Source organism: Filicampus tigris, chromosome 9 (assembly GCF_054856515.1).
Source record: "Filicampus tigris isolate MCC_2025a chromosome 9, RoL_Ftig_1.0, whole genome shotgun sequence".
In the NCBI taxonomy this organism is placed as follows: domain Eukaryota; kingdom Metazoa; phylum Chordata; class Actinopteri; order Syngnathiformes; family Syngnathidae; genus Filicampus; species Filicampus tigris.
This window is the reverse complement of record NC_141225.1, coordinates 11,902,643-11,917,703: the sequence shown is the minus strand read 5'-3', so window position 1 is coordinate 11,917,703 and position 15,061 is coordinate 11,902,643. Positions and strand designations below refer to the sequence as shown.

The following is a 15,061-nucleotide window of genomic DNA, read 5'->3' as shown; positions in this document are numbered from 1 at the left end:
GTGTTTGACAGGTAGGAAGGTACAGTAAGTAGGTAGATATATTGATTGGTAGATAAATGGATGATAGGTGTGGAGTTGGTCAGTAGCTGGGCCGATAAGTAGGCTAGATGGTGTATGTAGGGAAGGTAGATAGACGATATCTCGATTGGTAGGTTGGCAGATATATGATTGGTATGTGGCTAGGTAGGTACGTTAGAAGATGGCAGATACTGCAAGTAAATACTATAGGTAGGAGCATGGGTTGTTAAATCGGTGGGTTGGTAAGTATTTAGTTATTAGTAATAAGTAGACCCCGGCGTTATGACGATATATATCACGAGGGTTGATAGAGATCGTGTCGCTTTTCCCCTATCGTCATTTGTCAAGATCTCGTGTCACTTTTCTACTATCGTGCCTATCGTCATTTGACGTCTGCAGCAAATTGATTTGATGTGCAAAAGCTTTCACTTATCAATCTTATGCCACACAGCTGCCACCAGGTGGCAGACTGAACAACAATACAGAGAAGTCAACCATATGGCGCGTGTACGGAAAGTGTTCAGACTAGTTGAAAATGTTCACTTTCTGTGTTATTGCAGCCATTTGCCAAAAGAAAAAAAAGTTAATTTTAGTTCTCATTAGTTAGTTTAGTTCTCATTAACGCACACTGTAGGTAGGTAGGTATGTATATCTGTTGATAGTGGGCGAGGCAGGTAAGTCAACAATTCTAATAAAGCCATCCATCGTTAAACGAATAGCCTTCTAATGGGTTCCATCAAAGTGTTGCTCTAATGTTGTCATTACTTTCTGTCTCTATTTGTGTTCTCCTTGAACTAGAGCTACATTTGCGAGTCCACACTCTCCACTGGAGCTTTCACATCAGTGGGCTCGTTGGCACGTACGTTTAGCGCTTGAGGCGATCCTAATGAGGGCTTTGAATCTCGCCAAGCCCACCGACACTTCTTAGGACCCTCGTTCGGGTCGACGGGAGCTTTCTCCAATTGTAGATAATAAGTTACCATGTGCCTATTCTCACCGCGTCTTGGCTTCATCTGCATCCTCTCGCTATCTTCTCCTTGGATCCGCCCACTCACACATATTCACCCCACCTTGTCACCTCCCTCACTTTGCTGCAGTGCGTCCTCCTCCTCCTCCTCCTCCTCTTCATCATCATCATCATCATCATCATCATCATTATTATTATCATCACCAGCAGGCGCATTAACATCTCCGTTACTCCTCTTTAAAGCCTCTCTCCCATCTAATTGTCCTTCCTTTTCTTATTTGCCTTCGTGTGTGTGCCGTTTGTTCCCGCTGAGCCTTTTTTTCTTTTACACTGGCCTCCTGTCTACCTTTCATGTGTGATCATCGCCGTGCGAAATCGTTACTTCATCCTCCTCCTCCTCCTCCTCCTTCTCCGTCTCCTACTCCTCCTCTTCTTCTCCAGTGATGAGCTGTGCTGTTCTGAGGGAGCCAATGCCCTTGGTGTGACCGTGAATGAGAGAGGAGAATATAAGAGAGCGAGAGAGAGAAAGAGACGCGTGCGCTTAAGCTCTGCAGTAGCGAGCTAGTGAGCAAGCAAGTTATTTTTTTTCTCTCAGCCGCTTGTTGGCATATGCAAATGTTCACATCAAAAGGAATAGAGCAAACAAGAAGCAAATGGGGCAGCACTAGTCTATTTTATTATAGATTATCCATTTTTTTTCTTTTGTTTTTCTTCATGATCCTGCTAATGTATCAAATGAGTAATATCAAGGAAAAATTGACATATTGTCATGTTTGGTCTGTTTTGGTTTTTGGTTTTGTTAGTTTCATGTTTTGCTCTGTGTCTGTCTCGTCATGATTGTGTCCACCTGTGTGCTAACCAATCAGCTCCCTCCGACCCTCTGTGTCTTATCCAGGTTTTCCTCGTATCGTCAACTTGTCTGTATTTAGTTCTCCGCTTTCTTTCAGTCCTTGTTGGTTCGTTTTGGTTTGTCTAGTCATAGTCATAGTCATAGTCATAGTCATAGTCATAGTCATAGTCATAGTCATAGTCATAGTCATAGTTCTAGTCCTAGTGTTTGTTTTTGGTCCTTATTGTTTTTTTTGGACCTCAACATTTATGTTGGTTTGGTATTATCCCAGTACCTTGTTTGCCTTTTGTTTTAAATCAAATACTCTATATTGCACACCATTTGGCTAGGTATGCGTTTGAGTCCTCCTCCACAAAAACCTGACACATATAGTGTGAGAGACTGACCAATATAAACTTTTTGAGGACAATTAAAAGGTCGGGCCCTAATTAAAGCACTGTATTAGTGCAAGGAAACATATCTATGAAAGAAGCCCAAATTAGCTTCAGTGTCACAGCTTGTTTGGTGTATATGTGTAATGTGTATATGTATGTATGTCCTGTGATTAAAAAAACGTATGTCCAATTTGGGACTTTTTAAAAAATTCCACCTTAATGCGATGTCTGTAACATGGAAACACCATTCATGTAAAAATAAGAAAAATGAAAAAAAAAAAAAAATACGTAGGTGTTTTTCACAGGACAGTGGCTATATCCTTTTTTTGTTTTTGTTTTTAAACCATCCTTACTTTCATGAATTTTAATTGAATGTATTTTCGGGTTATGGTCAAACCATTCTGCGTTTGGCCGGTCTGAATCCCCCATTAAAGTGAACCGGTTTTTATGTACAGTTTTTACAGTCGCAATTGCTGCCTAGAGAGTCAACTGTGGCAACGTACAAGAGAAGGACTAAACGTGAAGCAATGTCAGGTTAGAATTGATTGTAACCCACCAACGGCCTTCCAATTGGAGCGTTAAATGCTGCTGTCTTTAATCCGGCAACCTCCTGAATGGGGCTTATTTGAATAAAAATGGATGATGACAGTGCGATAAATGTTATTACTTAAGTCGACCTGGCTTCCTGACTTATTTCCCTAAAAGTGTCAGTCAGGATTAGGACCCGTGTTACTCCGTCTCCTGCTTAGTTTTGACATCACAGCTTTTGACATTGAACAAAATGGATGCAAATTGAGTAGATTTAATTGTCAAGTCTTGATGGAGCAGCAACACATTGAACTGAATCCCACTTTTGTGCAACACTGTAAAAAGTGCTGTAAGGATATGAGTTCAGGTTATTCAGTTTGTTGTTGAACTTTGAATAGTCTAATCACTTAAAACAAGTACATGTAGAGCATTAGCCTACATTCTGTACTTCTTAGAGTGCCCGTGAGTGCGTGAAGCCCTCCATGTAGCCTGTGTGAGCTAACATTTCCTGTGCCAGGCAGATCAGTTGCATAGCAACAGGAACTTTTTCAAGAGCAGGAAAATCTTTCATCAGTTGAGCATAATGAAATTTGAGATGAAAATTGTAGCTTGCTGCTTTAATTTTTATTAGAATTATAAACCAAACCACTCTTTCATTATTTCCAATACATGTATCATTTGTAACACCGTCTTTAATCACTTACGGTACTATGAGGTATCGATTTCTATAACTTCTATAGCATCTTAATTTTTCTGTAAAATTCTACTAAATTCACAAGACAACAGTCACATTTGTGACTCAGTGGTTTGGTGGCAGGTTTCTGTATTGGTGAAATGTCAGCATGAAGCTTTTTACCATGTACCATTACATGACTTATGATTGTGACAACACTTCTGACTTTGAACCGAGTTGATACCTCTCGCCCCGCGGCGGTAGTGCCAAAAACATGGCAGCGACTTGGTGTATAAATGTCACGTTGTTTGCGCCACGGGTAATGGAGATGACATTTTATGGGCGAACGTACGGCTGATTTTTCGGGGGGCAGTTGTGCTGCCTGATGGTGTGCTACTTTGACTGCCGTTCACTCCAAAACGCTTCACTCTTTACTGTGAAGCTAGAGTGGAGACGCAAGTGTGGGAACCAAATAAATGTTAACGCCAAGTCATTAAACTGCTCATTAAAATTGGTAGAAATGTCAATCGGCCATGAGCTGCCAGGTAAAAGAAGCTGTTACGACGAAGTGTACCGTAAAATGTTATTGGCTTTGCCGTCGTATGCAACAAATGGTTTGGGATTTTTCATTAGTTTGTTTGTATTTCGTTTTGACATTTGGTTTTTAAAAGTCTTTTAGTTTTAATCAGTTTTCCGAGCAAGTTTGTTACTTTTTATTTTTTTCACAAATGCTTCATTTTAAGTTAGTTTTGATTAGTTTTAGGTTTTTTTAATATGGAGTGTTGGTCGAGCAGAAATTAAAAAAAAAAAAAGGTCACAAAGTAGTGTGTAATAAAGTAAATTACACTTTTCAAACAACTGTTTGACCTTCCTTCTTCTGTACACATGTACAGCAATACTGATATAGATACAGTTAAAATGAACCCCGAAAGCTCATGTATGATATTAACCGACAAAGAGGAAAGCGAAGGATTATTATTTCACTATAATTATGATTCATTTAGTATAAACATAAGCTATAATTTCAGTTAGTTTACATATTTTCTGAAAGCGTTTTTGTGTTATCTTATTGGGTTAATTAATATGGTTTTTTTTCAATTTTTGTTTTAGTTGTTTCCTTAGTTTTCGTTAACTATAATAGCAATTGTGATGCACCCTGAAATGGTCACAGAAATTTCCCATCAGGAAAAACTTCTTCACACCTGTAAATGTTGTTTGAACTAGTTTTTGTATTTTTAACGTAAACTTAAAACCCTGTCATGAAGACAGTTTTTGGAACACATTTCCCGGATGTGATTCACCGGGGCTCCCCTCTGGAGCCAAACCTGGCCAAGGGGCTCAATGACGAGCGCCTGGTGGCCGGACCTGTACTATAGGGCACAACCCAAAAAGTAGCTGGCTCACCACCTGTGGGAGGGACCAAGGATGCATTGTGAGCTGGGCAGCGGCCGAAGGGGCAGTCCGATTCCCCTCTACAGAAATTGGCCCTAAGTATGTGGAATATCACCTCTCTGGCAGAGAAAGGGCCTGAACTGGTGTGGTAGGGCAAGAGGTTTCGACTAGATATGGATTTGCCTTGACCCACACCTTGGACGCCGGTACCAATCCTGTTGAGAGGGGTTGGACTCTATCCCACTCTGGACTTACCCACAATGAGAGACCCCAGGCAAGTGTGAGTACCCGGTATACTTCTTGACCCGGCTTGGTGCCTTTACATTGGGGCTCACCCCAGTGGACAAGACGGTAGCCTGCCTTCGCCTTCAGGTGGGGGGGACAGTGACAGGGCCTGACCAGCACCGGTGTCATTGGGAGGAACACCTCCTCCACCTCAACCTGAGAGGTGCTTTATTATCAGATGCTTGTCACATAATGTCCTTCACAAACACAATGTTGAAAGGCAATAATATCCGTATGTGGACTTGGCATCAGGACACCTTAGCCCACGGTTCGGTATTCAACTGTCAACCCATCACCACCTGACGGTGTGTTGGCTTCGATGGTGAGCGAAGTTGCCTGTCCAATCTGGCACACCGAAACATATCACGAGGCTCTGCTGGGAACGTTTGGCAGAGTGCTCTGTCAGAAGACCTTTCAACTCTCATCAACAGCTGAATTTGGACCACCTTCGGGTGGAGCTGGGCGACATTGAGTCCCAGTGGATCATGTCCTGCGCCTCCATTGTTGGAGTCGTCCAGTGCCTGTCGTAGCGGTAATCTCAGAACCTGTTGGCGGACACTCCCGGTGAGCAAGGAGTCTAATAGGCTATTTGGCCTCTGGAATTGCAGAAACAGCTGACGGTTACCGGCAAGCCAAGCGGAATGCAGCTTCGGCGGTTGCTAAGGCAAAAACGTAGTCATGGCAAAAGTTCGGTAAGGCTACGGTGTATGGAGAACGACTTCCAGACTGCGATTCGGTGAAATTCTGGTCCACCATTCACTGGCCCCCACAACAAGTAATAAGTTGAAGATGACCGATTGATGGATTTTATTGTATTTTATTTTTATTGGATTACTTTTTAAGCCTTGTTTTTTTTATTTCAGGGTTTTCTTTGTGGTTGTTTTTTGCCTACCTTTTAGTTTCAGGCGTAAGTCATAGGAAGAGGTTATAGATGATATTTGCTAGCCAGCCATGTTCCACAGGGGCTGACATAGCAGTAATCAAATTTTAAGATGCCTCGGGGAATAATGTACATCATTATTCATTCCTGCCATTTAGTAATTTACACTGATTGGTCTGTGCAGGGCTGTGAGGGTGGAATTGCGTCGAGGCTGGCGCTGTTTGTCTAATTGCTCAATATATTTCACAGTATATTTCTATACAACCACTCAACCAGTCCAAAAGATGATTTGCCTCTGCTGCACTAATCTTGCAAGTTGAGTTTTGGTTTTGTTGGAATTTACTGGCGTTCTGTCGCTTTATTATTTGTGATTTAAAGCAGTGGGCTTTTTTTGTGCGCTTTGGATGCTGCAGTGTTATAACTTCTGTTTGAGCACACCACTGCTTGCTTTACATCTCTCATTAAGTAACTACACCCTGTCTTTGTGAATGTATTCTTTCTATTTGCTTAATATAGATCCTTTCCTCTGGAAAAACTGACAATTCCTTCAGCCAATATTGCCTTTTAAGTGACTCTTAAGTTTCCCTTTCCATTGTAGTCTTTTACAAATGATGAGTCATTGAGGACTCTGACGGAGCAAATATCATTGTTGAAGGACAGGACTTCTTTTTTTAACGCAAGTGGTTGATATTTAGTTGGCATTACATTCTCTGAGAATTGCTGGGCTATCTTAAGTATTTGACGAGAGATGAGAAGAACATAAAAGAAAAACGAATCACAAAGGATATAGCTTATATCAGTGGGTCCTCACATCCTATCAATTTGATCCAGTGCAATTTCATAACAAATTTTGGGGGAAGACAGGCTTCATTTATTGCAATAATAAGAAAAAATAAGGGTAATCCATTCTTTTGCTGGTATGGTGAAACAAGCGGGCTCAGATTTGATTTCATTTCACAATATTTTTTTTCATATTTTGTTGTTTTTATTTTTTATTTTTTTTATTACTGTGGGATTATATTACAAATTGCGTTTTTTTAGTAATGTGAAATTATACTACAAATAAATATTTATAAAATATTTAGTCGCATTATATTACATTACATTTTTATATATTATTTATATCTATATTTATTAATACATGTTACAGCTCTAGCTGTTATGAAATGCGCTATATAAATAAAATTGTATTGTATTGTATTGTATTATTGTATTATAAGTACTTGTATTTTTTTATGTTTTCATGTATTTGATTTTTATTAGTTAAAATTTTTTATTTTAAAATTATTTTTTGAATTTTATTTTTAAATTGGATTTCTAAAAAAAAAATGTAAATGTCTCGAAAAACATTTTGTTTGACCAATTTGTACTTACAGTATTGAAAACATTTTTTTTAAATCCTTTATTTTATTGTGTTTCTTGATCATTTCAATTCATATTTTATTTATCTAATTGTATTTCCTTTAATTATTTTTAGTTACGTTGCTGAATTTTTGTATTACGTTTTGAATCCCATGTTTTATATTATCATATTTTATTCTTTTGGGTATTTATTTTTTCAATTAGTTCATTTTTTAAAAATACTATTTTACTTTATTTGAACACCACCCACGTACACGCACGCACACACACGCACACCTACACACACAATATTAAGGCAAATGGATTTCAAGAAATGTCAGTTGTGACCAGAAGCAGAAATGACCTCACACACAAAAAAAACATGTAATGGTTTGAGTTAATGTGACAGATTACTTGATTAATTAACCATTTGAATAGAATTACAATACCAGAGAATCTAACAAAATCTGGTATGATATATTTTTCAGTTTTTTGAATGCAGGTGATTGTACCCCCTGCAGGCATTTCTACTGTATGTGCTTAGCGTCAATGTACACAGCATTTTACTGCCTTTCCTGTGACTGACGCAAACTGCAAACGTCTTCTGTGCGTTCGGTGGTCTACGATGTTTGTGTTTCGGTTTAGCTGATGCCGCTGGGCTGTCCTTGTGTCAGGAAGTTCTTCATGACCTGCCTCCCCCCCCGTAGTGTGAAGAACATATGAATCAATTAATACTGAGAGTGAGGGGAAAGTTCTACCTCTGGGAGCCATCTCATTAACGTCACACATGCGCGCGCGCGCACACATGCACACACAAGTGGTTTTATTTTACTACAGCACTTAGGAAATGGTTTGAGGCTTGTGCAATTAATAAGGCTAATGGTTATTGGTCAGTAGCTAGTAGTGATCAGTGTTTGAGATTTATCCACAAGGTAAACACAGCACTTGATCACAGGATTTCAAGTTTTAAATTCCGTTTTCCACAGTGAAGGCCTTCATTATATAAAATATGACACCTTTATGTCTAAACTGCACAATCAGACCTTTAAAATGTAATAATTAGAATAAAAAGTCACAATTAACTAATTGATTTTTACAATGTTGTGATATTGAAATTGATACTCCCTTTCAGTGAAGGAGAGGTCTTAATTTGATAGCAGTGGCTTTCCAAACGGTTCAAAGAGGTCTTAAACTTAGCTTCTTAAAACCCAACAAAACAATATCATGTGTTGGACAGTGGAAAGTCTTTAATTAGATTTTCCACAAGAGCTTTAATCATCCTAAAAAGTTACGCTTCATTCATAAATCTGCTGTTAAATTGTCTTAAAGGGGAAGATAACCCAAGCATATTTTGGTCAAGAATATCTTCTATGCAGGCCCACTAGTTGAAACAAGACATTCTGATAAATATTGCTCTGTGGAATAAGAGTTAATCCATCCGTTTTTAGCCATCGCTGGGGGCGGCCATTTTGTCACTTCTGTCGACTGAAAATGACATCACAGTTGCTCAGGTAACAACCAATCACAGCTCACCTGTTTTCTGAACCTCAGCCATGATTGGTCGTTATCTGAGCCCTGAGCATCTGTTGGATTTTGTTAACTCCATTCCACAAACGCAATATTAATCAGAATGCCTTGTTTCAACTAGTGGGCCTGCATAGAACATATTCTTGAAAAATAAATTTTTGGGTTGACTTCCGCTTTAAATACTGCCACGTTATTATTAGAACTAGTATAATTTAAGTCATGGGTTGATTTTTTTAAAAATTTTTTTCAGTGTTGATCAGGTAGCTTTAGGTCCTTTTTAACACAATCTATTAAACATTTGCACGCACAATGTCTTAAAATATTGCGATGTAGTGTTAAGACACGTTGTCCACTGCTTGTGAGAACTGGAACAAAAGAAACCACTCAACAAAAATCATACAATAAAATACGTATGGTCTTATGAAGCCCATATGCCACTGAGCGGCTGTTGGCGAACACCTCTCTGACCGTTTGTGACATTGAACGAACCCATCCATCCATCCATTGTCCATACCGCTTATCCTCACAAGGGTCGCGGGGCGCGCTGGAGCCTATCCCAGCTGTCATGGGGCAGTATTAACGAACCATGACAAAAAAAAAAAATCAACATTCACTGCGTTTGTAAACCTTCTCTGCTCAATGGAATATGGGCTTAATCGTGTGACATGTACAATTTTGAACAGACAAGACCTTTATTTAAAAAAAATAAATCCCGGGCTCCAGACTACCTTTTTGTACTGGTGCTCCCAAATTTTCTTTTTTTGGTGTACCAGCACCAAAGTTAGGTGCACTCAAATTTTTGACTGCATCACTTTCAACACTGCAATTTTATAGATTCAAATTCAAATTGGTTAATTAAGTGCTCTGTATTGCTAATGGCTTTTAAGCATATCGGGCTCAACATTGCATAAGTTGTCAATTGTTGTCTTATATCAGCAGCTCTTTTCCACTCTACAGCTGATGGCCTAGGCCTATCTCAATAATTGTGTTTTTAGAATGATGTATTTTCCCATTAAATAAACAATATATCGCTGATGGTTTTTTTTTTTTTTTTTGCTGCTGATATTAGGATAGAGCATCTTAATCTTTGGATGGGCTGGTCACGATAGTCTTTGCATATGCAAAGTTGTGAAGAGGAATAATGTTGATATTCGCGTCAATCACGTGATATCAACTTTCATAGACGTCGCGAGAAGCGATGGCCTCATTTCCCCTAAACATTTGTAGCTTCTCCCGCCCCGCTCCTCTGTCAGTGTCCTCACTCAACGAGGGAATTTTGGCGTTAGCCTTATCTGACTGCAGCGCACGCATCTTCAAAAGCATGCACGCGTGTATCTGGACCATGGCGAATCAGAGGGTGCTCACGCCCTTCACTTTCTCTGATTGGTTCAGAGCACTATGTGTGTTGTAGTTGAACCAAGTGGGGGCTTTCAGAGTCGCCGAGACTTCCTCCCCTACCAATCGAAAATTTGTCAAACCGGTGCAATCTTTTATTTTTTATTTTTTCAGGCGCACGGCCCAAATTGATCTCAGTTTTGAGCGCTGTGGTTTTAATCTGTGAGGACTGGGGTAAAGAAACAAATTGTTTCATCAATGAAAAAAAATAAAGGTGAATAAAAAAATTAAAAATCAGCATGTTGGTTTTGCAGCCAACTTTGAAATGCAATCTCTTGATATTGGCCTAATTGGTTGAGAACGGTGTTAAAAACAAATGACTTAGCCAATAAAACATGTAAACAAAACATGTATCAGCATGATCTTACAGCTTTATAGCAAGTGCAGCCTTAAATGCATGGTTGATGTAATTTCTTAGAATTGACCGGAAAAGAAACAGACAACTTAGGCAATAAAAGAAAGGACACATCGACATGGTCTTATAGCTGTGCAGTAGGTCCAAACGTGAGCAGATCTAACTTGGCCAGAGCGCCTCCAACTGAGCTGCATTATTGATAGGAGTCAAGAATAAAAGGACACATGGGTGAAAACTGCTATTTTTCGAGGCAGTTATATCTTCTTTTGGCAGAATTTTTCATGCAGCTCTTGCAATGTATTTGCTGCGGGTGTAGCTAATTAAGTGGCAAGCAAGGGTTATGTCTTGTCGAACATACTGCAGATGCCCCGACCACCCGCACCTGGTGGTACCTGCAGCATTCGGCTGCGTGTCCTCTCCTGCTCTTCCTAGCAGCTTTTTGGTGCACTGCAGCTCTGGAATCTTTCAGACTGCGCTGCATTGATATTCAGAGCCTGTGTCTGATCCCCATCACTGCTCTCCTTCCCTTTCTCACTCTGTAGGTCGTCCTCACTTTTTCTACCATGTCCAAGTTAAATAGTCTTAACAGCTGTTCTGTAAAACTAACACTCCACTCGAATCTCCCTCGAAGTACTCTTCGATTGAGTGAGCAATTACCCCTCTTGAGTTGCACCTTCGCGAAACTTACTAAAACGGAGGTAAGGCATAATTTAATGCTGTACCTTACGGTACTGCTGGACTAGACCCGCATCAAGTAAATCGCCCTCAACTTGGATTAGCACCAGATCATCATAGAGGTCTTCATTTTTCGCCATATCATTATGCTGCCATAGATTAGACCATGATCTGCTGTAGAAGAGGACATACAGCTATGACAGAAGTACACCAAACATGCTAACGTTAGCATACCCTGTAGCTGCGCTTAGGCCAGTCGCGATACTATATCAACATAGTTTGATGAATAAAACGGACACCTTTTATTTTTTGCTGACTCGATAAATGGTCACACGTGCGTGTTTGTTTACATACGTCATCATCAGTCAGTCGCACTGATTCCTTCCATCCCCGGTCAGTCGCCTCGCTCGCCGCTGGGTGAGTTGCCACTCACACATACACACACAAACTAGGGGTGGAACAGCTTTTAAAAACCATTTAAAATCCTGTTCCTCGGCCGGTTCTCCATCTCTCCCTGCTGCAACGCACCTGATTCAAATGACCAGGATCATGATCCAGCTTCTGTAGACCTTTCTGATTATCTGATTATTTGAAACGGCCACATTAACTAGCTAGCCGTCGTTCGCAGGGAGCTGGGGCAGCACAGAATAGCCATCACGTAGCATTCCCTGATACGAACAGCGGAAAGCAGGGAGATTGGACACACTTTTTTTTTTAAGCATTGTAGTGTTCATTTCATCACATTTGTTTATGCTGGTGCTAATGATGGATGCTGCATTTTATTTGAAGTAGAACAATCAGCTTTCTGGGTCTCTGGCCATAAGGAGCTTGCGCCATAATAAGGACATTCCATAACATTTAGCAGCTCTGTTATTGTAAAGAGAATTTTTGACTTGACTTTCCATTTAACAAATCGCTGTCATCTGTGTTTATCGTTGCACAGCCTATGTGGCTTCCTCCAACCCGCCGGGAAGTTAGATCAGGCTGGCAAAGTGGTATTAGGTGGTGTAGCATTGGAGTATTTTCAAAATATGAGCACAGACGTTACTGTATCAGTGAATTCTGGAAATATTGGTCTGCTTTCGGATAAAATGTGTCTCCTTACAGAAGGGCAAACACAAGACATCCTTCTTCTCCTCTGTTGCTCGTGTCTCGTTCCAATGATGGGTCCAATGCAGCATGCTTTATCTTTACATTTCCTGATATTTAATTGAAATTCTGAACAACACGTCTCCATGTAAATATGACTTTTCATTACTGAAAGGACATTTTCACTTTTTGACACTTGACCTTAACTGGAAATAATGCAATGAGTCCCATAAGTAGGTGGTGCATTTGTGTGGCTTGAACCTGTTGGGACCGAAATGGACTCTACCCCCATTACAGCCAACACTATTACCCTGACTTCTTTCTCTTTGCCCCTTTTGCAAAAACATTTCACAAGTGGGAAAAGAAAAGACCTTGGCGCACACACACATGCACACCAACTCACACAGACCCCCCCGCTGCCTGCCGACATGGTACAGGCTGTGCAGTGAGACGGCCCCAGCTGAAGTGGCAGCACAGTGAGAGAGCGAGAGAGAGAGAGCTACTCACAGCCTCAGTCTCCTCACACTCTCACACACACCCACACACACACACACGCAGTCACACACCTACATTCACATACACACGCTCACACTCACATACAGCACATTGCTGCGGTGATTAGTCCGCTGACACCGCCGCAGCCGCATGTGTTGGCGCGCTCGCAGGTGGATTGTAGGACTGCGGGTGATTGAAACCTTGATGTCATGTAAGTGCTTTTTGTGTTGTTTTTTGTGTTGTGTGGATTGAGATGCAAAACATGAGAATTAGTAATGGAATGATGTGTTTACCATCCCTGTTATGGATACACACTGCCCATCTTCACAGCTGACTCCCGCTTTTTGCCATCCGTTGGAATTAGTAGGGGCGGCTGTATCGGCGGTGGTGCGCGACCGGCGAGCGTGTCCAATAAATGGCTTGCTCGCCGTGGATTCGACTGCCCGCGGCGGCCCCTTTGGCAGATCGGTCGATGCGCCCGAAGATCATTGTTAAGACAAGCAGGCTACCCGTGGAGTTGATGTGATTGGAAAGCTGGGATGGCTGCATGACTTTAACCATACTACTGCGTCGCCACTATCAAGTCCCTTTCCTGCTCATGATTTGATCAAAAAGCTGCCTTCGTGGTCCATTTTCATTCGTTGTCCATTTTCATACTCTTTCATATTGTTGGATTATTTTTTCAAACATCTCATTACTGCAGTGGTTAGTACCCAAACAGAAGGGTGCCACAACATGGTCCTATATGAATGAGTTATTTATGGACTATTCTATGATGCACCAAACAGGTGCCACGGTGGTTGGCACACCAGCAGAAAGATGTCCAAAAGTGGTCCCGTATAGAGCCAGGAACCTTTCACAACCTATTGAACAGAACCAAAATATAAAACATGGTGGAAATGGGGCTGTTTATTTTTAGTATCTTACCACTGTTGTTGGTACCGTATATGAACAGTAGGGACCAGATATTTTGGTACCCTTCTCAACTGTACTGAATAGTTCCAAAATGTACCACTATCGTTTAAAATTCGGTTGTCCTCTGTAGCGTGCCACTGTGGTAAGGACTTTAAAAGAAGCTCTCCGAACCGAATCACAGAAAGTCGTCGTGGGCTGATTTGACAGAGCCTTATTTTTAAAAATGGCTTCTGATTTTATTGCGTAGCCTCTTACAATACTTTTTAACCTATTGATTGGAAACAAAGAAATTCCTTAAAGCGGAAGTCAACCCAAACATTTTTTTTTTCAAGAATATGTTCTATGCAGGCCCACTAGTTGAAACACGGCATTCTGATTAATAGTGCGTTTGTCGAATATGAGTTAAGCAGCAAAATCCACCCCTTTTTAGCCATCTCTTGAGGCGGCCATTTTGTCGCTTCTGTCAACGGAAAATGACATCACAAATGCTCAGGGCTCGGGTAACGAGCAATCACGGCTCACCTGTTTTCTGAAGCTGAGCCGTGATTGGTCATTTCCTGAGCCCTAAGCAGTTGTGATGTCTTTTTCAGTCGACAGAAGTGAGAAAATGACCGCCGCCAGAGATGGCTAAAAATGGGTGGATTAACTCTTATTCCGAAAACGCAATATTTATTAGAATGCCTTGTTTCAACTAGTGGGCCTGCATAGAACATATTATTGAAAAAAATATGTTTGGGTTGACTTCCTCTTTGAGTTTGGAAGTCAGTTTTGTTGTCCCTCTCTTAAAAGTAGATACAACAGTTTGAACTAACTCCAGTCCAATATCCAATTTGTGCGTGTTGTCTAAACCTCTCAAATCTCAATTTCAAAAAACTCTGTACTGAAATGGGCTTCTTTCAAAACTGCAATCATGCTTTAGGAAAAAGCACAGCACTATCATTGCTGCTACAAAAGTGATCAGTGATATACTTGTTGCTCTCTAAGGCATTTGATGTAGGCTTATCAGTTTTGGCCTTTATGTAGTTTCCTCATTTACTTACAAATTATTTGGGTGTCAGGGCCCAATAATTTGTGCTCTGAAAATATGGTCATCCACAAGGGGGTGCCACAAGGTTCCGTATTTGGGCCTCTCCTATTTCATTATGTACATTCATGATTTGGGACAAAATGTGCCCGATGCTAGTATGACACAATCATTTACCGCTTTGGCTCATTCCCTGCTAATGCTATTAAATCTCTGCAGAGCTTTTGATATGGTGCACTACACACTTCTGCAGCTAAAACTAGTCCTTAATGCTGACA

The 15,061-nt window shown here is 40.7% G+C and overlaps 1 protein-coding gene across 7 annotated transcripts in view; it reads left to right on the top strand.

Moving 5' to 3' along the window:
- atp2b2 (ATPase plasma membrane Ca2+ transporting 2) overlaps window positions 1-15,061 on the top strand; it is a 109,885-nt gene that overhangs the window by 10,869 nt on the left and 83,955 nt on the right. For 2 of the 7 annotated variants that reach the window (XM_086040200.1, XM_086040201.1), the window contains exon 1: window positions 12,846-13,055. The exons of the other annotated variants lie outside the window; for them this stretch is intronic. The gene's annotated coding sequence lies outside the window, so the exon portion shown is untranslated. Of the gene's footprint in view, window positions 1-12,845; window positions 13,056-15,061 lie in introns of those variants that run through there. 7 annotated transcript variants of the gene reach the window in all.